Source organism: Triticum aestivum, chromosome 3D (assembly GCF_018294505.1).
Source record: "Triticum aestivum cultivar Chinese Spring chromosome 3D, IWGSC CS RefSeq v2.1, whole genome shotgun sequence".
In the NCBI taxonomy this organism is placed as follows: domain Eukaryota; kingdom Viridiplantae; phylum Streptophyta; class Magnoliopsida; order Poales; family Poaceae; genus Triticum; species Triticum aestivum.
The window spans coordinates 489519969-489543700 of NC_057802.1; positions in this window are offsets into that span (position 1 = coordinate 489519969).

The window sequence follows — 23732 nt, forward strand, 5'->3', positions numbered from 1 at the left end:
AGCCTCTCGGAGTTGGAATAAACATTTTGATAGTGAGATCAAAGCATTTGGTTTTATACAGACTTTTGGAGAAGCCTGTATTTACAAGAAAGTGAGTGGGAGCTCTGTAGCATTTCTGATATTATATGTGGATGACATATTGCTGATTGGAAATGATATAGAATTTCTGGATAGCATAAAGGGATACTTGAATAAGAGTTTTTCAATGAAAGACCTCGGTGAAGCTGCGTATATATTAGGCATCAAGATTTATAGAGATAGATCAAGACGCTTAATTGGACTTTCACAAAGCACATACCTTGACAAAATTTTGAAAAAGTTCAAAATGGATCAAGCAAAGAAAGGGTTCTTGCCTGTGTTACAAGGTGTGAAATTGAGTAAGACTCAATGCCCAACCACTGCAGAAGATAGAGAGAAGATGAAAGATGTTCCCTATGCTTCAGCCATAGGCTCTATCATGTATGCAATGCTGTGTACCAGACCTGATGTATGCCTTGCTATAAGTCTAGCAGGAAGGTACCAAAGTAATCCAGGAGTGGATCACTGGACAGCGGTCAAGAACATCCTGAAATACCTGAAAAGGACTAAGGATATGTTTCTCGTTTATGGAGGTGACAAAGAGCTCATCGTAAATGGTTACGTCGATGCAAGCTTTGACACTGATCCGTACGATTCTAAATCGCAAACCGGATACGTGTTTACATTGAACGGTGGAGCTGTCAGTTGGTGCAGTTCTAAACAAAGCATCGTGGCGGGATCTACATGTGAAGCGGAGTACATAGCTGCTTCGGAAGCAGCAAATGAAGGAGCCTGGATGAAGGAGTTCATATCCGATCTAGGTGTCATACCTAGTGCATCGGGTCCAATGAAAATCTTTTGTGACAATACTGGTGCAATTGCCTTAGCAAAGGAATCCAGATTTCACAAGAGAACCAAGCACATCAAAAGACGCTTCAATTCCATCTGGGATTTAGTCCAGGTGGGAGACATAGAAATTTGCAAGATACATACGGATCTGAATGTTGCAGACCCGTTGACTAAGCCTCTTCCACGAGCAAAACATGATCAGCACCAAGGCTCCATGGGTGTAAGAATCATTACTGTGTAATCTAGATTATTGACTCTAGTGCAAGTGGGAGACTGAAGGAAATATGCCCTAGAGGCAATAATAAAGTTATTATTTATTTCCTTATATCATGATAAATGTTTATTATTCATGCTAGAATTGTATTAACCGGAAACATGATACATGTGTGAATACATCGACAAACAGAGTGTCACTAGTGTGCCTCTACTTGACTAGCTCGTTAATCAAAGATGGTTATGTTTCCTAGCCATAGACATGAGTTGTCATTTGATTAACGGGATCACATCATTAGGAGAATGATGTGATTGACTTGACCCATTCCGTTAGCTTAGCACTCGATCGTTTAGTATGTTGCTATTGCTTTCTTCATGACTTATACATGTTCCTATAACTATGCGATTATGCAACTCCCGTTTACCGGAGGAACACTTTGTGTGCTACCAAACGTCACAACGTAACTGGGTGATTATAAAGGTGCTCTACAGGTGTCTCCGAAGGTACTTGTTGGGTTGGCGTATTTCGAGATTAGGATTTGTCACTCCGATTGTCGGAGAGGTATCTCTGGGCCCTCTCGGTAATGCACATCACTTAAGCCTTGCAAGCATTGCAACTAATGAGTTTGTTGCGAGATGATATATTACAGAACGAGTAAAGAGACTTGCCGGTAACGAGATTGAACTAGGTATTAAGATACCGACGATCGAATCTCGGGCAAGTAACATACCGATGACAAAGGGAACAACGTATGTTGTTATGCGGTCTGACCGATAAAGATCTTCGTAGAATATGTGGGAGCCAATATGAGCATCCAGGTTCCGCTATTGGTTATTGACCGGAGACGTGTCTCGGTCATGTCTACATAGTTCTCGAACCCGTAGGGTCCGCACGCTTAACGCTACGATGACAGTTATATTATGAGTCTATATGTTTTGATATACTGAAGGTTGTTCGGAGTCCCGGATGTGATCACGGGCATGACGAGGAGTCTCGAAATGGTCGAGACATAAAGATTGATATATTGGAAGCCTATGTTTGGACATCGGAAGTGTTCCGGGTGAAATCAGGATTTTTCCGGAGTACCGGGAGGTTACCGGAACCCCCCGATAACTTAATGGGCCTTAGTGGGCCTAGGTGGAAGAGAGGAGAGGAGGCCAGGGCAGGGCCGCACGCCCCTCCCCCCCCAGTCCGAATAGGACAAGGAGAGGGGGGCGGCGCCCCCCTTTCCTTCCTCCCCTCCACCTCTTCCCCCTCTCTCTCCTAGTCCAACATGGAAAAGGGGGGAGTCCTACTCCCGATAGGAGTAGGACTCCTCCTGGCGTGCCTCTCCTTGGCCGGCCGAACCCCCCCCCCCCTTGCTCCTTTATATACGGGGGCAGGGGGGCACCTCTAGACACAATTGATCATTGATCTCTTAGCCGTGTGCGGTGCCCCCCTCCACCATATTACACCTCGATATTATCGTAGCAGTGCTTAGGCGAAGCCCTGCGTCGGTAGAACATCATCATTGTCACCACGCCGTCGTGCTGACAAAACTCTCCCTCAACACTCGGCTGGATCGGAGTTCGAGGGACGTCATCGAGCTGAACGTGTGCTGAACTCGGAGGTGCCGTGCGTTTGGTACTTGATCGGTCGGATCGTGAAGACGTACGACTACATCAACCGCGTTGTATCAACGCTTCCGCTTTCGGTCTACGAGGGTACGTGGACAACACTCTCCCCTCTCGTTGCTATGCATCACCATAATCTTGCGTGTGCGTAGGAATTTTTTTGAAATTACTACGTTACCCAACAAATATTCCCTTACAAAGGAAGCTAGACTAGGACTCCACTTGTAATTGGGTAATCCTAATCCTACTAGGACTAGTCATGTAACCCGCCCCTTCAACTTATATAAGGAGGGGCAGGGCACCCCAAAGAGGGACAGGTAACAAGAAAAAATCTCTAGGGCTAGACACAAAGAGCCGGCTTACCGGTGACTCCCTCATGATCATAATGAGACCTAGCCACAAACAGCATGTAGGGTTATTACCGGACGATGTTTCCCGGGGCCCGAAGCTGTCTAAATCCTTGTCTTATGTTGCGTCTCTCGATTTCGCCCAACCCCTCTCAAGCTACCACATAGATGCGTTGGCCTCGCGACTAAGTCCTCACACTAAGGACATCTGCCGTGATCTTTCCACGACAGTTGGCGTCCACCGTGGGGCTCGCGCACGGTGGTGTTGAGTTCTTGGAGGGAATTCTTCAAGGATCGAGAATTCGAGACTGTCCGGATGAAGAAGAGTTAACACTGAAGGATTCATATTGGCTCTAAATTGATCGGTCAAAATTGAAAAAGGTCTCGGTGCCTGCGAAAGTCAGATCAGAGTCAAGGAAAAGAAAATATAGCTTGGGCAGCGGTAGCCACAAAATACGTCGGACGAAACCAATGGGAGCTGTCCGTTTGCAAAACCGTGAGATCAAAGGCAGCCAACCGCAAAGGAATTATTTAGTGTGGCATGAATTTCGAGCAAGTCCATTGAATCTACCATATGAAGCTACTAGTACAATACGGACCAGACTTTTTGGACAACTGCTTAACCTAGTACACGAGAGGTTTTCAGATCAACTTAGCACATGCATCAGGGTCACGCCCGAACGTTGGAAAGGACAAAACCTGATGGATTCTACATGGAGAGCACTCAACTAGTACAACTTGCCAGAAAAATTCCAAGGAAGTACAACCACTGCACATGCATAGACACGGACTCGGTTTCGTCTCGTTGGTTGACCGCACCGTCCCGTTTTTGTCTCTGTGGGTTTCCGCCTGGACCTCCGCCGCCAGTCATCCATCACTACGGCTCCGTTTGCCTCGCACCTCCACAGTGGGCTCAGCCCTCGCCCCGCGGCCTCAAGTCGCAAGTCCACCGCCGCTGTGGCTTGCCGCGTCGCCAGCGCACCCACCTCCATCTGTGAGCCGGCCCACCTTGACGAGTCACCGGCCATGCCTCTGTTCGCCGCTGAGCCTCCGCCTTGGGCCGCCGTAGACTGCCGCCTGATCGTTTCTGGGCCTCTGCCGCCTCGCTCAAAGCCGCCGCGACTGTGCCCCTGCCAAGACTGTCGCCTCTGCCGCCTCACCTTCTGCTGCGGGTCGCACTCTGCTGCACCGAGCCGGTTTCTGACACAGCCGCGGTGAGCCGCCCCGCGTGCCTCTGCATCCGCACCCCCGTCGCCTCACCTCAACCCGCCATTACGGAGTGAGCCATCGTCCACCTATGCTATGAGCCGCCTCCGCTGCCTTGTCTCAGCGTTCCAAAACGCCCTAACATGCCGCTCCGCCTGGGACTCATTGCTACACCCGTGGTCGACCTCCCTCGCTGCCACCTGAGGCGCCCGGTCGAGCCAACTGATGTTGTGAGCCATCCGATGCTACAGGCCTGATTCCTCCACTGCTGTGGTGACTCGCCGTATCACCGGCCCGTGACGTCGACCCGCCCTGCGCCCTTCTGTTGCCGGGTCAGGCCAACCCAAGACGCCGCCTCCGCTACCTTGGGGCGGGTCTCTCTCTTGCGCCCTGCCGCTGCTGCACCTGCAGGCCGCCCGTGCTGGCCTCCTGATGGCTCTAAGCCGCTGCGGTGGAGCATCACCGACGTGCCCCTGCCGCCGTGGCTGTGCTTCGGCGCTAAGCCTGCACCTCACTCCGGCATCGCCTCCAAGCTGTTGAGCCGCCACTTGAAAATTGACGTCGGTCTGTAGACGTCTCTACTACAATCCGGTCGTTGAACCGCCGCCAATGGTGGTCTACGGATGGAGTATACGACTCCGTTTATCATCCAGACAAATCAGGTGATATCCATCCAAGTTTGTTTTATCAGCATATATTGTTTTTGTCAAAGAACAGTTTATCTTTGCCTTGGTCTGCAGTATTGTTTGTGTAGGACAATTATTCATTGAAAGAGCAAGGGTCGTGTCACGGATATATCCGCATCTGCGATTGACTCGCCCGACCACACCGGCTTACTACACCGCGGCCGATTCATCTGTCCGTGCCCGCGGCTGACTCTCCTGCCCACGCCGGCTTACAACACCGCGGCCGACTCTCCCACCCACGCCAGCTTACAACACCGCGGCCGACTCTCCCACCCGGGTCGGCTTACAACACCGCGGTCGATTCATCTGTCTGAGCCGCCTCTGATGCTACGGTTGTCTTTACCGTCTGTCTCTCATGGCCTGGTCTACATCAACACACCGGGCCGCACCTGTCTGGATGAGCTATTTATTGAGTATGAGCAAGTCACTACTTGGGAAGCCCGGTTTTCTTCCAACAAATTGGAGGCAAATTATCATATATTATCAGCCGCCGTCTGCACTGGATGGTTCAATGGGCATGCGCACAAGTTGCCGCCACTATAGTTTGGTTAACTTCAAACAGCCAGTTGGGAGGAACCATTGGCCGAGTTGCTGACACGGCTCATACGGGATCATTTATAACCCGCCGCAGTCATTTCAATTTTCTATGGATTCACATCGCATTATCAACGCCAACAATACACCTCTTATGCTGTGGTCAAATATGAAGAATCTCAAGCCAACTCTTTGAGTCGTCTTAAGACTCGGGGGCTACAATGACATGACTCAGCAAATCTTCCAGTTCCAGCTAATTCAAGAAGCCCGGGTCATCGGAGGGAAAAATAACCCGATCCCGGAGGCCGCTGTTATATTGATAAAATTTTCAAGGCCGTCAGAAAATTTCTGGCTCAAAATGAATAATTCCGGTTTACAATCCGGCTCAAGGGAAATCTGTCTCCCACAAAGCTCTGAAGCTTTCAATATTCGGCTCAACGTCTGGTTCAGGACGAATTCATTACTCACAAGTTTGAGTTCTCAGAAAAATTAAAGGGACCAAAGAGAGTCTGTTGCAAAGCACAACTCAAACATAGGTACCCTGCTTCAACGACCATTGGGGGCGGATCGTATTCGAATCTAGCTTAACCCCTTTTTGGGTCCGACTCTGGTCGTATTCGAATCAGAGTCGTTAAAAAAGTCTCAAGGTCATTTGGGGGCTTCCTGTTCAAACATAGGCCGTATTCGAACCAAAAAGAACATAGCTGTCGGTACCCTCTTGATCGGCACAATGCCAAACCCACTAGGGGGCTTCTTGATCGTATTTGAATCATAGCTTAACCCTTTTTTGGGTCCGACTCTGGTCGTATTCGAATCAGAGTCGTTAAAAAAGTCTCAAGTTCATTTGGGGGCTTCCTGTTCAAACATAGGTCGTATTCGAACCAAAGAGAACATAGCTGTCGGTACCCTCTTGATCGGCACAATGCCAAACCCACTAGGGGGCTTCTTGATCGTATTTGAATCATAGCTTAACCCCTTTTGGATCCGACTTTGATCGTATTCGAATCAGAGTCGTTAAAAAACTCTCAAGGTCATTTGGGGGCTTCCTGTTCAAACATAGGTCGTGTTCGAACCAAAGAGAACATAGCTTTTGGTACCCTCTTGATTGGCGCAACGCCAAAACCACTAGGGGGCTTCCCGATCGTATTAGAATCCTAGCTTAACCCCTTTTTGGTCCGGCTTACTGATCGTATTCGAATCAGAAGCCTCACTTTTTTCTTTCTGTTTGGCTTAAGTTTTTTTTTAAACAATCTTTTGGGTTTGTCTTGAGAATTTTTTGATCATATCTGAAGCATATATGAGTGGTTTCTATTTAACCCGACTTGACTTTGGACGATAAGTCGCCAGTATATGACAATCATAAACATTTGGAAGTTTTGGCTTCTAAAGATTGGGTTATCACCCTTACTGCACAGGTATTATAAGCCGACAGTACGATTCAATATCACAGGTATGATATTGTTTATACATGATTATGTTTAAGCCGGCCCTGGCTTTTGACGTTAAGTCGCCATGGTATATGTTGTTTAAACTCTGTGCAGGATTTGCAGAACTATGACTTATATAAATGCTTAAGTCCAAGCTCATCATTAAAATTGATGCTTCAAAATGATTATCCATTTTGGATTTTCTCAAAGGCTATAAGCCGTCGGGTTATAAAAATTCTGGCTTATACTGGAGGCGTATTAAATCGCCATCAGTCAAGAGCCGCCGGGTATTTAAACTCCGGATTTACTTGTCAACAGATAAGGTATTCAAAGTCGCTTTGGCGCAATGGCTATTATTTTATCAATGGATATGGTTTATTCTACAATGGAAGGAATAGTCCCGAGTCGCTGCAGGCTTACGACCCGGCACTTGGGGGCTACGTTATTCAAATTGTGATTACATCGAATATGCAAGTCCCATGTCACTGCCAGCATGCACCATGGCACTTGGGGGCTAATGCAAAGTCATTTTTTGCTCAACTTATTGAAGACCCGACTCATCACATTCTAAATGAGCTGGCCCTTGGGGGCTACCAATTGCTCCTGTCGAAAATTCAAGGTACACAAGCCTTAATCCATTATATTGAAAGATCCACTACTCAGTTGGTAGAGTACAAAGCTCTTAACCTTGTGGACGTGGGTTCAAGCCCCATGGTGGAGATTACATCATATGATGTTATTATCAATGAATCATATACAAAGTCCCAGCTCAGTAATATCTTACTGAGCCGGCCCTTGGGAGCTACACGTTGCTGCTCAAGTTTACATGATCATATTTACAAAGTCCCTGCTCATTATTGCATAATGACCCGGCCCTTGGGGGCTACACTGGTTGAAATTTTTATGAGCATAAGGGAATTACAAGTCCCAGGTTGCTACAAGCATGACAACCCGGCACTTGGGGGCTACAGGTGATATGCACATAAGGGAGGAATAACTTCAAATTCTCAGTTTTGAGCAAATCAGGTATTATATTATTATCGGAGAAATCTGGAAAGTTTATGACCCGGCGTCATCATAAGATTAACCTGGCATCGGCAACAATTACATGACCCGGCATCATTTGTTTATAACCCGACAATTTTGGCAATCATAAATCGGCAAGATCTACATCTTTAAGCCGGCTGAATATCAGTTGAATATTTCAAGACCAATATTTTTGTCAAATCAGAGCATTGAAGGCCGACTCAAATGGATTATTCTTATAATATTTCTTTACAAGAGCCAGTGTCAGCAAATGGATTATGAAGCTGGCCTATTGACCCGGATTTTCCAGGAGAAAATGTCAAGGACTTAAGGATGATCAGGTGCCGGCTTACAAGAATATTTAACCCAGAGCACAACCTGTCAAATTCGTTCTTGTGTTTATGTTGCAGGATCAGTTTAACATAATCCAAATTAAACTGGGAGCTAATGTCGGGGATATACCCCGCGGTATAAACCGCCGGATGTATGACCCGGCGGGAGCTTGGCGACTCACTAGCGACCCGCTTGGACATGGCGGTTTACGATTCATCAGAGACCTGGCGGGCGGGTCAGATGGACGACAAGGCCCAAGGCCCAGTAGGCCGGTTCATGTGATGGTGGGCCGGCTTAAGAGGAAAGCGTAAGGAATATTCCCTTACAAAGGAAGCAAGACTAGGACTCCACTTGTAATTGGGTAATCCTAATCCTACTAGGACTAGTTATGTAACCCGCCCCTTCAACTTATATAAGGAGGGGCAGGGCACCCCAAAGAGGGACAGGTAACACGAAACAATCTCTAGGGCTAGACACAAAGAGTCGGCTTACCGGCGACTCCCTCATGATCATAATGAGACCTAGCCACAAACAGCATGTAGGGTTATTACCGGACGATCTTTCCCGGGGCCCGAAGCTGTCTAAATCCTTGTCTTATGTTGCGTCTCTCGATTTCGCCCAACCCCTCTCAAGCTACCACATAGATGCGTTGGCCTCGCGACTAAGTCCTCACACTAAGGACATCTGACGTGATCTTTCCACGACAAGTTCCCCTTCTTCCCTTTGCCCTTTTCTTGAAACTAGTGGTCTTGGCAACCATCAACACTTGATGCTTTTCTTGATTTCTACCTCCGTTGATTTCAGCATCACGAAGAGCTTGGGAATCATTTCCGTTATCCCTGGCATATTATAGTTCATCACGAAGTTCTAGTAACTTGGTGATAGTGACTAGAGAACTCTGTCAATCACTATCTTATCTGGAAGATTAACTCCCACTTGATTCAAGTGATTGTAGTACTCAGAAATTATGAGCACATGCTCACTAGCTGAGAAATTCTTCTCCATCTTGTAGGCAAAGTGCTTGTCAAAGGTCTCATACCTTTCGACATGGGCATGAGTCTGAAATACTAATTTCAACTCTTGGAACATCTCATATGCTCTGTGGCATTCAAAACGTCTTTGAAGCTCCGATTCTAAGCCGTAAAGCATGGTGCACTAAACTATCAAGTAGTCATCATATCGAGCTTGCCAAACGTTCATAACGTCTGCATCTGCTTCTGCAATCGGTCTGTCACCTAGCGGTGCATCAAGGACATAATTCTTCTGTGCAGCAATGAGGATAATCCTCAGATCACGGATCCAATCCGCATCATTGCTAATACTACCAGGACTAAATTCATGATAAATTTAAAGTTTAATTAATCATATTACTTAAGAACTCCCACTTAGATAGACATCCCTCTAATCATCTAAGTGATCACGTGATCCATATCAACTAAACCATGTCCGATCATCATGTGAGATGGAGTAGTTTTCAATGGTGAACATCTCTATGTTGATCATATCTGCTATATGATTCACGCTCGACCTTTCGGTCTCCAATGTTCCGATGCCATATCTGCATATGCTAGGATCATCAAGTTTAACCCAAGTATTCTGCGTGTGCAAAACTAGCATGCACCCGTTGTATGTGAACATAGATCTTATCACACCCAATCATCACGTGGTGTCTCGGCACGACGAACTTTCGCGACGGTGCATACTCAGGGAGAACACTTGTACCTTGAAATTTAGTGAGAGATCATCTTATATTTCTACCGTCGAACTAAGCAAAATAACATGCATAAAGGATAAACATCACATGCAATCAATATAAGTGATATGATATGGCCATCATCATCTTGTCCCTTTGATCTCCATCTCCAAAGCACCGTCATGATCACCATCGTCACCGGCGCGACACCTTGATCTTCATCGTAGCATCGTTGTCGTCTCGCCAACTATTACTTCTACGACTATTGCTACCGCTTAGTGATAAAGTAAAGCAATTACATGGCGATTGCATTTCATACAATAAAGCGATAACCATATGGCTCCTGCCAGTTGTCGATAACTCTGTTACAAAACATGATCATCTCATACAATAAAATTTAGCATCATGTCTTGACCATATCACATCACAACATGCCCTGCAAAAAAACAAGTTAGACGTCCTCTACTTTGTTGTTGCAAGTTTTATGTGGATGCTACGGGCTGAGCAAGAACCGTTCTTACCAACGCATCAAAACCACAATGATATTTCGTCAAGTATGTGTTGTTTTAACCTTCACAAGGACCGGGCGTAGCCACACTCGATTCAACTAAAGTTGGAGAAACTGACACCCGCCAGCCACCTGTGTGCGAAGCACGTCGGTAGGACCAGTCTCGCGTAAGTGTACGCGTAATGTCGGTCCGGGACGCTTCATCCAACAATACCACCGAATCAAAGTATGACATGCTGGTAAGCAGTATGACTATTATCGCCCACAACTCACTTGTGTTATACTCGTGCATATAACATCTACGCATAAACCTGGCTCGGATGCCACTGTTGGGAAATGTAGTAATTTCAAAAAAAAATCTACGCACACGCAAGATCATGGTGATGCATAGCAACGAGAGGTGAGAGTGTTGTCTACGTACCTTCGTAGACCGTAAGCGAAAGTGTTTATCAACGCGGTTGATGTAGTCGTACACCTTCACGATCCGTCCTGATCAAGTACCGAACGTACGGCACCTCCGCGTTCAGCACACGTTCATCTCGATGACGTCCTCGCCTTCTTGATCCAACAAGAGGGGCGAAGTAGTAGATGAGTTCCGGCAGCACGACCGCGTGGTGACGATGTTGGTGAAGAACAATCTTCGCAGGGCTTCGCCTAAGCACTACAAAAACTATGACGGAGGATAAACTAGAGGGGACGGGGTTGCCGGCACACGGCTTGGTGTTTCTTGATGTGTCTTTGGTGCTAGCCCTGCCCCTCTATTTATATGTTGAGCCCTGGGGTCGAAACTTGGAGCAAAAGCCTCCTCAAAGTCGGTTTTTGCCCGAAAGGTAAGAGTCCCACTCGGACTCCAGGACCAAACGCCAAAATCCTTGGCGTCTGGCCCATACTCCATGGGCCTCAGCGTCTGGCCCAGGGACAGATGCCAGGGTCTCCGGCGTTTGGCCCCCTGGCCTCCGCAAAACTCCTTTTGCACCGACCTAAAGCCTCGTGGGCTTCACCCCTTGGCCGAACCATATCATCCTATATATCAATCTTTACCTCCAGACCATTCCGGAGCTCCTCGTCATGTCTGTGATCTCATCCGGGACTCCGAACAACATTCGGTCACCAACACACATAACTCATATAATACTATATCATCAACTAACGTTGAAGCGTGCGGACCCTATGGGTTCGAGAACTATGTAGACATGATCGAGACACCTCTATGGTCAATAACCAATAGCGTAACCTGGATGCCCATATTGGCTCCTACATATTCTGTGAAGATCTTTATCGGTCGAACCGCATAACAACATACGTTGTTCCTTTTGTCATCGATATGTTACTTGCCCGAGATTCGATCGTCGGTATCTCAATACCTAGTTCAATCTCGTTACGGCAAGTCCCTTTACTCGTTCCGTAATGCATCATCCCGCAACTAACTCATTAGTCACATTGCTTGCAAGGCTTATAGTGATGTGCATTACCGAGAGGGCCTAGAGATACCTCTTCGACAATCAGAGTGACAAATCCTAATCTCGATCTATGCCAACTCAACAAGTACCATCGGAGACACCTGTAGAGCACCTTTATAATCACCCAGTTATGTTGTGACGTTTGGTAGCACACAAAGTGTTCCTCCGGTATCCGGGAGTTGCATAATCTCATAGTCATAGGAACATGCATAAGTCATGAAGAAAGCAATAGCAACATACTAAACGATCAAGTGCTAATCTAACGGAATGGGTCAAGTCAATCACATCATTCTCTAATGATGTGATCCCGTTGATCAAATCACAACTCATGTCTATGGCCAGGAAACTTAACCATCTTTGATCCAACGAGCTAGTCAAGTAGAGGCATACTAGTGACACTCTGTTTGTCTATGTATTCACACATGTACTAAGTTTCCGGTTAATACAATTCTAGCATGAATAATAAAAATTTATCATGATATAAGGAAATATAAATAACAACTTCATTATTGCCTCTAGGGCATATTTCCTTCACTTTGTCCATCTGTATGTTACTTGCACCAGATTCGATCATCGGTATCCCCATACCTCGTTCAATCTCGTTACCGGCAAGTTTCTTTACTCGTTCCATAATGCATGATCCCATGGCTAACTCCTTAGTCACAATGAGCTCATTATGATGATGCATTACCGAGTGGGCCCAGAGATACCTCTCCGTCATACGGAGCGACAAATCCCAGTCTCGATTTGTGCCAACCCAACAGACACTTTCGGAGATACCTGTAGTGCACCTTTATAGCCACACAGTTACGTTGTGACATTTGGTACACCCAAAGCATTCCTACGGTATCCGGGAGTTGCACAATCTCATGGTCTAAGGAAATGATACTTTACATTAGAAAAGCTCTAGCAAACGAACTACACGATCTTGTGCTATGCTTAGGATTGGGTCTTGTCCATCACATCATTCTCCTAATGATGTGATCCCGTTATCAACGACATCCAATGTCCATGGTCAGGAAACCACAACCATCTATTGATCAACGAGCTACTCAACTAGAGGCTCACTAGGGACATGTTGTGGTCTATGTATTCACACATGTATTACGGTTTCCGGTTAATACAATTATAGCATGAACAATAGACAATTATCATGAACAAGGAAATATAATAATAACCATTTTATTATTGCCTCTAGGGCATATTTCCAACAACACTCTCCCCTCTCATTGCTATGCATCTCCTAGATAGATCTTGCATGATCGTAGGAATTGTTTTGGAATACTGCGTTCCCCAACAGTGGTATCAGAGCCAGGTCTATGCGTAGATGTTATATGCATGAGTAGAACACAATGAGTTGTGGGCGATAATAGTCATACTGCTTACCAGCAATGTCTTACTTTGATTCGGCGGTATTGTTGGATGAAGCGGCATGGACCGACATTACATGACCGCGTTCATCAGACTGGTTCTACCGACATGCTTCGCACACAGGTGGCTAGCGGGTGTCTGTTTCTCCAGCTTTAGTTGAATCGAGTTTGACTATGCCCGGTCCTTGTTGAAGGTTAAAACAACACACTTGATGAAAAATCATTGTGGTTTTGATGCGTAGGTAAGAACGGTTCTTGCTAGAAGCCCGTAGCAGCCATGTAAAACTTGCAACAACAAAGTAGAGGACGTCTAACTTGTTTTTGCAGGGCATGTTGTGATGTGATATGGTCAAGACGTGATGATATATAAATTGTTGTATGAGATGATCATGTTTTGTAAAAGTTATCGGCAACTGGCAGGAGCCTTATGGTTGTCGCTTTATTGTATGAAATGCAATCGCCATGTAATTGCTTTACTTTATCACTAAACGGTAGCGATAGTCATAGAAGCAATAGTTGGCGAGACGACAATGATGCTACGATGGAGATCAAGGTGTAAAGCCGGTGACGATGGTGATCATGACGGTGCTTTGGAGATGGAGATCAAAGGCACAAGATGATGATGGCCATATCATATCACTTATTTGATTGCATGTGATGTTTATCCTTTATGCATCTTATTTTGCTTAGTACGGGGGTAGCATTATAAGATGATCTCTCACTAAATTTCAAGGTACAAGTGTCCTCCCTGAGTATACACCGTTGCTACAGTTCGTCGTGCCGAGACACCACGTGATGATCGGGTGTGATAAGCTCTATGTTCACATACAACGGGTGCAAGCCAGTTTTGCACACACAGAATACTCGGGTTAAACTTGACGAGCCTAGCATATGCAGATATGGCCTCGGAACATTGAGACTGAAAGGTCGAGCGTGAATCATATAGTAGATATGATCAACATAGTGATGTTCACCATTGAAAACTTCTCCATCTCACGTGATGATCGGACATGGTTGAGTTGACATGGATCACGTGATCACTTAGATGACTAGAGGGATGTCTATCTAAGTGGGAGTTCTTAAGTAATATGATTAATTGAATTTTAATTTATCATAAACTTAGTACTTGATAGTATTTTGCATGTCTATGTTGTTGTAGATCTATGGCACGTGCTACTGTTCCTTTGAATTTTAATGCGTTCCTAGATAAAGCTAAGTTGAAAGATGATAGCAACTACATGGACTGGGTCCGTGATTTGAGGATTATCCTCATTGTTGCATAGAAGAATTACGTCCTTGAAGCTTTGCTAGGTGCAAAGCCCACTGCAGGAGCAACACCAGATGTTATGAACGTCTGGCAAAGCAAAGCTGATGACTACTCGATAGTTCAGTGTGACATGCTTTACGGCTTAGAATCGGGACTTCAACGACGTTTTGAACGTCATGGAGCATATGAGATGTTCCAGGAGTTGAAGTTAATATTTCAAGCAAATGCCCGAATTGAGAGATATGAAGTCTCCAATAAGTTCTATAGCTGCAAGGTGGAGGAGAATAGTTATGTCAGTGAACATATACTCAGAATGTCTGGGTACCACAACCACTTGACTCAACTAGGAGTTAATCTTCCTGATGATAGTGTCATTGACAGATTTCTTCAATCACTGCCACCAAGCTACAAAAGCTTCGTGATGAACTATAATATGCAAGGGATGGATAAGACAATTCCTGAGCTCTTCGCGATGCAAAAGGCTGCGGAGGTAGAAATCAAGAAGGAGCATCAAGTGTTGATGGTTAACAAGACCATTAGTTTCAAGAAGAAGGGCAAAGGGAAGAAGGGGAACTTCAAGAAGAACGGCAAGCAAGTTGCTGCTCAAGTGAAGAAGCCCAAGTCTGAACCTAAGCCTGAGACTGAGTGCTTCTACTGCAAAGGGACTGGTCACTGGAAGCGGAACTGCCCCAAGTATTTGGCGGATAAGAAGGATGGCAAAGTGAAAGGTATATTTGATATACATGTTATTGATGTGTACCTTACTAATGCTCGTAGTAGCGCCTGGGTATTTGATACTGGTTCTGTTGCTCATATTTGCAACTCGAAATAGGGGCTACGGATTAAGCGAAGATTGGCTAAGGACGAGGTGACGATGCGCGTGGGAAATGGTTCCAAAGTCGACGTGATCGCCGTCGGCACGCTACCTCTACATCTACCTTCGGGATTAGTTTTAGACCTGAATAATTGTTATTTGGTGCCAGCGTTAAGCATGAACATTATATCTGGATCTTGTTTGATGCGAGACGGTTATTCATTTAAATCAGAGAATAATGGTTATTCTATTTATATGAGTAATATCTTTTATGGTCATGCACCCTTGATGAGTGGTCTATTTTTGTTGAATCTCGATAGTAGTGATACACATATTCATAGTATTGAAGCCAAAAGATATAAGTTTAATAATGATAGTGCAACTTATTTGTGGCACTGCCGTTTAGGTCATATTGGTGTAAAGCGCATGAAGAAACTCCGTGCTGATGGGCTTTTGGAATCACTTGATGCTTGTGAACCATGCTTCATGGGCAAGATGACTAAGACTCTGTTCTCTGGAACAATGGAGCAAGCAATAGACTTATCGGAAATAATACATACTGATGTATGCGGTCTGATGAGTGTTGATACTCGCGGCGGGTATCGTTATTTTCTGACCTTCACAGATGATTTGAGCAGATATGGGTATATCTACTTAATGAAACATAAGTATGAAACATTTGAAAAGTTTAAAGAATTTCATAGTGAAGTGGAAAATCATCGTAACAAGAAAATAAAGTTTCTGCGATCTGATCATGGAGGTGAATATTTGAGTTATGAGTTTGGTCTTCATTTCAAACAATATGGAATAATTTCGCTACTCACGCCACCTGGAACACCACAGCGTAATGGTGTGTCCGAACGTTGTAACCGCACTTTATTAGTGGTGCGATCTATGATGTCTCTTACTGATTTACCGCTACCATTTTGGGGTTATGCTTTAGAGACGGCTGCATTCACGTTAAATAGGGCACCATCGAAATCCGTTGAGACGACGCCATATGAACTATGGTTTGGCAAGAAATCCAATTTGTTGTTTCTTAAAGTTTGGTGCTGCGATGCTTATGTGAAAAAGCTTCAACCTGATAAGCTCGAACCCAAATCCGAGAAATGTGTCTTCATAGGATACCCAAAGGAGACTGTTGGGTACACCTTCTATCACAAATCCGAAGGCAAGATATTCGTTGCTAAGAATGGATCCTTTCTAGAGAAGGAGTTTCTCTCAAAAGAAGTGAGTGGCAGGAAAGTAGAACTTGATGAGGTAATTGTACCTTCTCCCTTATTGGAAAGTAGTTTATCACAGAAATCAGTTCTAGTGATTCCTACAACAATTAGTGATGGAGCTATGGATGATGATCATGAAACTTCTGATCAAGTTACTACCGAACCTCGTAGGTCAACCAGAGTAAGATCTGCACCATAGTGGTACGGTAATCCTGTTCTAGAAGGCATGTTACCTGACCATGATGAACCTATGAACTATGAGGAAGCGATGATGAGCCCAGATTCCGCGAAATGGCTTGAGGCCATGAAATCTGAGATGGGATCCATGTATGAGAACAAAGTATGGACTTTGGTTGACTTGCCCGATGATCGGCAAGCAATTGAGAATAAATGGATCTTCAAGAAGAAGATTGACGCTGACGGTAATGTTACTGTCTACAAAGCTCGACTTGTTGGGAAAGGTTTTCGACAAGTTCAAGGAGTTGACTATGATGAGACCTTCTCACCCGTAGCGATGCTTAAGTCTGTCCGAATCATGTTAACAATTGCCGCATTTTATGATTATGAAATTTGGCAAATAGATGTCAAAACTGCATTCCTTAATGGATATCTTAAAGAAGAGTTGTATATGATGCAACCAGAAGGTTTTGTCGATCCAAAAGGTGCTAACAAAGTGTGCAAGCTCCAGCGATCCATTTATGGACTGGTGCAAGCCTCTCGGAGTTGGAATATACGCTTTGATAGTATGATCAAAGCATATGGTTTTATACAGACTTTTGGAGAAGCCTGTATTTACAAGAAAGTGAGTGGGAGCTCTGTAGCATTTCTGATATTATATGTGGATGGCATATTGTTGATCGGAAATAATACAGAATTTCTGAATAGCAGAAAAGGATACTTGAATAAGGATTTTTCAATGAAAGACCTCGGTGAAGCTGCTTATATATTGGGCATCAAGATCTATAGAGATAGATCAAGACGCTTAATTGGACTTTCACAAAGCACATACCTTGATAAAGTTTTGAAGAAGTTCAAAATGGATCAAGCAAAGAAAGGGTTCTTGCCTATGTTACAAGGTGTGAATTTGAGTCAGACTCAATGCCCGACCACTGCAGAAGATAGAGAGAAAATGAAAGTCATTCCCTATGCTTCAGCCATAGGTTCTATCATGTATGCAATGCTGTGTACCAGACCTGATGTGTGCCTTGCTATTAGTTTAGCAGGGAGGTACCAAAGTAATCCAGGAGTGGATCACCGGACAGCGGTCAAGAACATCCTGAAATACCAGAAAAGGACTAAGGATATGTTTCTCGTTTATGGAGGTGACAAAGAGCTCGCCTTAAACGGTTACATCGATGCAAGCTTTGACACTGATCCGGATGACTCTAAGTCGCAAACCGGGTACGTATTTATATTGAATGGTGGAGCTGTCAGTTGGTGCAACTCCAAGCACAGCGTCGTGGCGGGATCTACGTGTGAAACAGAGTACATAGCTGCTTCGGAAGTAGCAAATGAAGGAGTCTGGATGAAGGAGTTCATATCCGATCTAGGTGTAATACCTAGTGCATCAGGTCCAATGAAAATATTTTGTGACAATACTAGTGCAATTGCCTTGGCAAAGGAATCCAGATTTCACAAGAGAACCAAGCACATCAAGAGATGCTTCAATTCCATCCGCGATCAAGTCAAGGAGGGAGACATGGAGATTTGCAAGATACATACGGATCTGAATGTTGCAGACCCGTTGACTAAGCCTCTCTCACGAGCAAAACATGATCAGCACCAAGACTCCATGGGTGTTAGAATCATTACTATGTAATCTAGATTATTCACTCTAGTGCAAGTGGGAGACTGAAGGAAATATGCCCTAGAGGCAATAATAAAGTTGTTATTTATATTTCCTTATATCATGATAAATGTTTATTATTCATGCTAGAATTGTATTAACCGAAAACTTAGTACATGTGTGAATACATAGACAAACAGAGTGTCCCTAGTATGCCTCTACTAGACTAGCTCGTTGATCAAAGATGGTTAAGTTTCCTGACCATAGACATGTGTTGTTATTTGATGAACGGGATCACATCATTAGAGAATGATGTGATGGACAAGACTCATCTGTTAGCTTGGCATAATGATCGTTTAGTTTTTCTGCTATTGCTTTCTTCATGACATATACATGTTCCTCACACTATGAGATTATGCAACTCCCGAATACCGGAGGAACACCTTTTGTTCTATCAAACATCACAACGTAACTGGGTGATTATAAAGATGCTCTACAGGTGTCTCCGATGTTGTTCGTTGAGTTGGCATAGATCGAGATTAGGATTCACTCCGTGTATCGGAGAGGTATCTCTGGGCCCTCTCGGTAATGCACATCACTATGAGCCTTGCACGCAATGTGACTAATGTCGGGTGGTCGGTGCGACATATGCCAACGGGTGGCTTATCATTGTGGGTGCCAATAAGACGTCGCCGGTGCCTGGAAACGGGATGAGGCGAAGACATGCACGCCGGCGGATCTTACCCAGGTTCGGGGCTCTCTGAGGAGATAACACCCCTAGTCCTGCTCTGCGGGGTCTCCGCATGATCACTAGATCAGTAAAAGTAGCTACAATCGCTCCTAGAGCTGTTGGGTTCAAGGGAGAAGGAGAACAAGGCTAGCTCTCACTTCTCTCTCTCTATGGTGTGTGTGCTATGCTCAGAAGCCAACCCTTTGCATGGGTGCTCCGGGGGGTTTATATAGGCCTACCCCCCGGGGGTACAATTGTAATCCGGTTGGGCTCTGGTCCCAGCCATCAGTGTCTACGCTCGCCGGCTTCTCCGCCGGTTGTTGGGGCCCGCTGACTAGTGGGTCCTGCCGGCTGCCGGCCTCTTGGTCGACAGGCCGGCCCTACCGCCTAGGATCTTGTCGACGGCTGCTTACTGTAGCCTTGCCCCTGATGACGAGGGCGTTGTTGAGGTAATCGTGGCTACAGTGGGCCGCCTCGAGGGTCCTCACTGTAGCCTTACCTCGTCTTGTCTCCTTAATGGGGCGCATGCTTCGAGGGAGGAGGTAGCCGGCTTCTGGGGGCCGGCTATGCCCTTGGCCGACTGGGGGAGGACGGGCCGCCTCCGCGCTTCTCTCTGGCCGAGGGGACCCGCCGCCCGTGGGCCGTACGGGAGTCTGTCATGGATGACGTTGAGGCTAGCATGGCTACAGTGTCGAGCCGAACGGGAGACGGCCGTCCCGTACGGCCTCCTGTGGCCATGCCTGCCTCGGGCTTCAGGGGTAGTGGGCCGCACTGTGGCCACACCCCGTCTTGTCACCATTATGTGGGTGTAGCTTTGGTGGTTGTGGTCTCGAACGGCTTCTTGGAGTCGGCGCTCTTCGAGGTCGGCTTCCTGGAGTCGGCCACCCCGCGGATATCCTGGGGGGCAGGTTGCTGAGGCTGGGCCGCCTCCCGTGAGTCGGCTTCGGGGGTAGCCGGCCAGGGGAGGTGGTCCAATGCTTGGAGTGCTTGGAGGCCCAAAGGCCTGATAATTTTTCAGAAGAACCAGGGGCAGTCGGTTAGGCTACCCGTGGCCATTTACTCCGACAGTAGTCCCCGAAGCTGATTGGGCTTTGAGGTTGGGTAGGAGTTGAGAAGCTCGATCTTCCTATCTTGACAAGCCGGCAGCTGGGAGCCGGCTTTGGTTAGGCGTGCCGCCTTGGTCGAAAACTCCGGAGTCGGAGGGCGGGAGCTCGCCAGTGCGTGCACCGGGCCGCGGGCCGGCCACTTGCCGTCTGCAAACCACGTGGCCCCTCTTGGCCGGAAAGCCTGCCAGCCCACGCGCGCGACGGGACATCGCTGCAAGGCGGGGGCCCGCCACGTCCACGCCTGGGCCCAGGCGCGGATTCTCTGCATCCCGAAACCGCCCGCACGTCTCCTTGCGGCAGTTCCGGCTCGCCTTTAGGGCGTAATAATCGCGAGGCCTGGGGGGAATGGGTGCAGTTAATCCCACGTCTCCCCCCACGTCCGGCCTCCCCGGCCTTGCCTCGCGAAGCTATAAGTAGGGGGAGATGGAGGGCGGCAGGCTCTCGCACGCTCCTCCTCCTTCCACCATCTTCTTTCGCTTGCCGTTTCTTGCAACAGCGCCTCGCCGCCGCGCTCTTCCACCACACGTTCCTCCGCCGCCGCGCTCGTTTTCACCATGCCTCCCGCCACGGAGCAGTATGGCGGGGATTGGGACGGCTCCAACGTCCACGAGGATCACGTCGAGTTCCTCCGCAATACGCGGCGGCTGCCCGGCGCGGACAATGTGGAGGTCCTTCTTGCGCCGGCGAAGGAAATTACGCCGGAGCCGCGGGAGGGCGAGCGGGTGGTCTTCCGCTCGCATTTCTTGCGCGGCATCGGCCTGCCAGTGAGCGCCTTCTTCCGCTCCTGGCTCGATTTCTACCAGCTCCAGCCGCACCACCCCACCCCAAACACGGTGGTGCTGCTGTCAGCCTTCGTCACCCTGTGCGAAGGCAACCTCGGCGTTCTCCCTACCCTCGAGCTCTGGGGGGAGTTCTTCCAGTCCAAGCTGGGCACGCACATGCAGGGCGTGCCGGCTCAGACTGGCGCCTTCATCGCGTCGCGGAGGTCGGTCGCCGACAACCCCTTCCCCGTCATCACGCTGATCCAATCGGTGAAGAAGTGGCAAAAGTCGTACTTCTACGTGCGGAACATCGCCCCACGGGGCGACTACATCAACCTGCCGGCTTACGTAGCCGGCCCACCGGCGGGCAGGCGGCCCCAGTGGTCCTTCCGGGCCGTGACTCTGACGCCGGCTGGGTCCGCAGCCGTCGCCCGAGTGCGAGTGATGACACAGTCGGAGGGCCTGACGGGGCCCGACCTTCTGGCCACCTTCGTCACGCGCCGGGTTCTTCCGCTCCAGAGCCGTCCTCATCTGATCTGTCAGATGAGCGGCCAGCTCGATCCGAGCCGGATGTGCACCAAGGACATGCCGCACGAGGAGGTCGCCTATATGGTGAACTACCTCGCGAACTGCAAACTCTCCGAAGAGTGGCAGTTCGGCAAGGAGCCATACAGCCGAGCCAATCCACCGCCCACGGTATGCTCTCCTTGTTTCTTCTTTTTCTCTTAACTTTGTTGCCGAGTTCCTCTTGGCCGACTCTAACTTAGTCGGCTTGTTTTTCGACAGAGCCCTCTTCTTCGGCCGGCCGGCGGGACAGACACGGAGCGTCGATTCGTCCCCGACCGGACGAAACACGATCTGGAGGACCCCGACTTGGGGGCGGCCGCTATGGATGACAACATCGAGTCGGGTGGTGGCCAAGCTGGCGGCGAAGCAGGCGGCTCCGGGCACGGAGTCACCTTCGACGACTGGCCGGACGACGATGAGGCCGAAGTCGCCCCGCGCCGCCGGCCGGCATCTGGACGCGGCACGGGTTCCTCCGCTGCACCGCCTGCTCGGGGCGGACGGCAGAAGCGTCGCGCCGCCCAGGGTTTGTTCGGCAGTCGGACGAAGAAACCCAAGGGCGGGGCGGCAGCAACCAGGCGGGAGGAGGCGGCCGCAAAGGCGGCTCGCTTCCGCAAGACGGTGAAGCAACCGCAGACCGTGTCGGCGTAAGTTCGAATTTTTTGTATACTCTTTTTCTTTCTTTTCTCTGGTGGTTCCTGAACCCTTGTCTTTTTCTCCAAACGATCAGAGCTCCGTTGTCGCTTGAGCGGGCGGCTGCCGCCTTCGTCGTCGAGTCACCGAGGGGGTCTGGGAGCACCACTCGCCGCGTGGACCCCCGTGCCGACCTTCAGGAAGCGACAGAACGGAACGTGCGGGAGGCGCGGGAGGAACGGGAGGCGCGAGAGGCAGAGGCACGGAAGGCGGCCGCCGCCCAGGCGGCGCAGGAGGAAGAGGCGGCGAAGGCGCTCGCCGACGCCGCAGCCAAGGCCCAAGCGGAGGCTGCAGCCGCGGCGGCGGCGGAGGAGGTCTTGATGGTCACCCCGCTGCGCATCCTAGCGCCTGGGGACATGGATCCCTCGCGAGAAGGGGCCAGCGGCGACCAGCCAGGACTGGAGAGGGACGACGACGTCGTCGTCCTGGAGAGGGCGCCGGTGCCGACCCCGCGAAGTGGGGCGGCTCAAGGCGGCCGGCCTGATCTGCCGCGTGCGCAGTCGGCGGGGGGCGAGCTGGCCGCAAGGACTGAGATGGCGGTCCGGATGCCACCGAGCCGTCGTGCGGGGAAGGCTGCGTCGGAGCCACAGAAGGCCGCGTCGGAGCCGCAGCCGGCCGCGGGCTCCAGCTCATCGGCCCGGGATGTGGAGGTGGCCAGCGCTACCTCGGGGTGGACGCCAGGCGGAGGGATAGCCGTGATGAACGTGGCCGCGCAGGACGTCCGGACCCGGCTTCAGGCCCAGGCTACGGCGCTGAGGCAGTTCACCGACAAGTTCCTTGCGACGCGGGCGGCCATCCGGGTTAGTCTTCCCATCTTGCTTCTTCTTGATTTTGATTTCTTCTTGATCTTGATTTCTTCCGTGGGGGCGCGTCAGCGCACCCACTCGGTGTAGTCCCCGAGTTCCGAGTCGGCTGCTGAGCAGGCGGCTTGGAACTTCTTAGTGGATTTGTCTTTGCTATTCTTGTTCTTACTTCGATCTTCTGTCTATCTTGCAGGACTACCACAATCTTCGTGCGGCCGCCTTCAACTCCCAAGCTCGGGAGCTGACCCAGAAGACCGCCGACCTTACTGAGAGCCGAGGTACGTGCTTTGTTCTTTATCTCATGTGGGGGCGCGTCAGCGCACCCACTGGGTGTAGTCCCCGAGATTCGGGCCGACTGCTGAGCAGTCGGGTCGGATCTTCCTTGACGACTTCCTCTTACTGTTCTTTCTTTTTCTGCCATCTCTGCAGCGGCCAACGCCGGTCCGAGGGCACAGCTGGGGGAGTCTCAGACTGCCCTTCGTGCCAAGGATGCCGAGCTCGCCGCCTTGGTGCAGGAACGCGACCGCCTGGCCAAGAAGTTGGCTGACCAGGAGGAAGGCCACAAGGCGGCTCTGAAGGCGGTGCAGGACCGCGAAGCCGCCCTCCAGGCCGAGTACGAGACGGAGGCGGCTGGCTGGGCTGAGGCCAGGCAAACTCTGATCTCTGGCTATGGTCAGATCGAAGATCTGGTTGACGGTAAG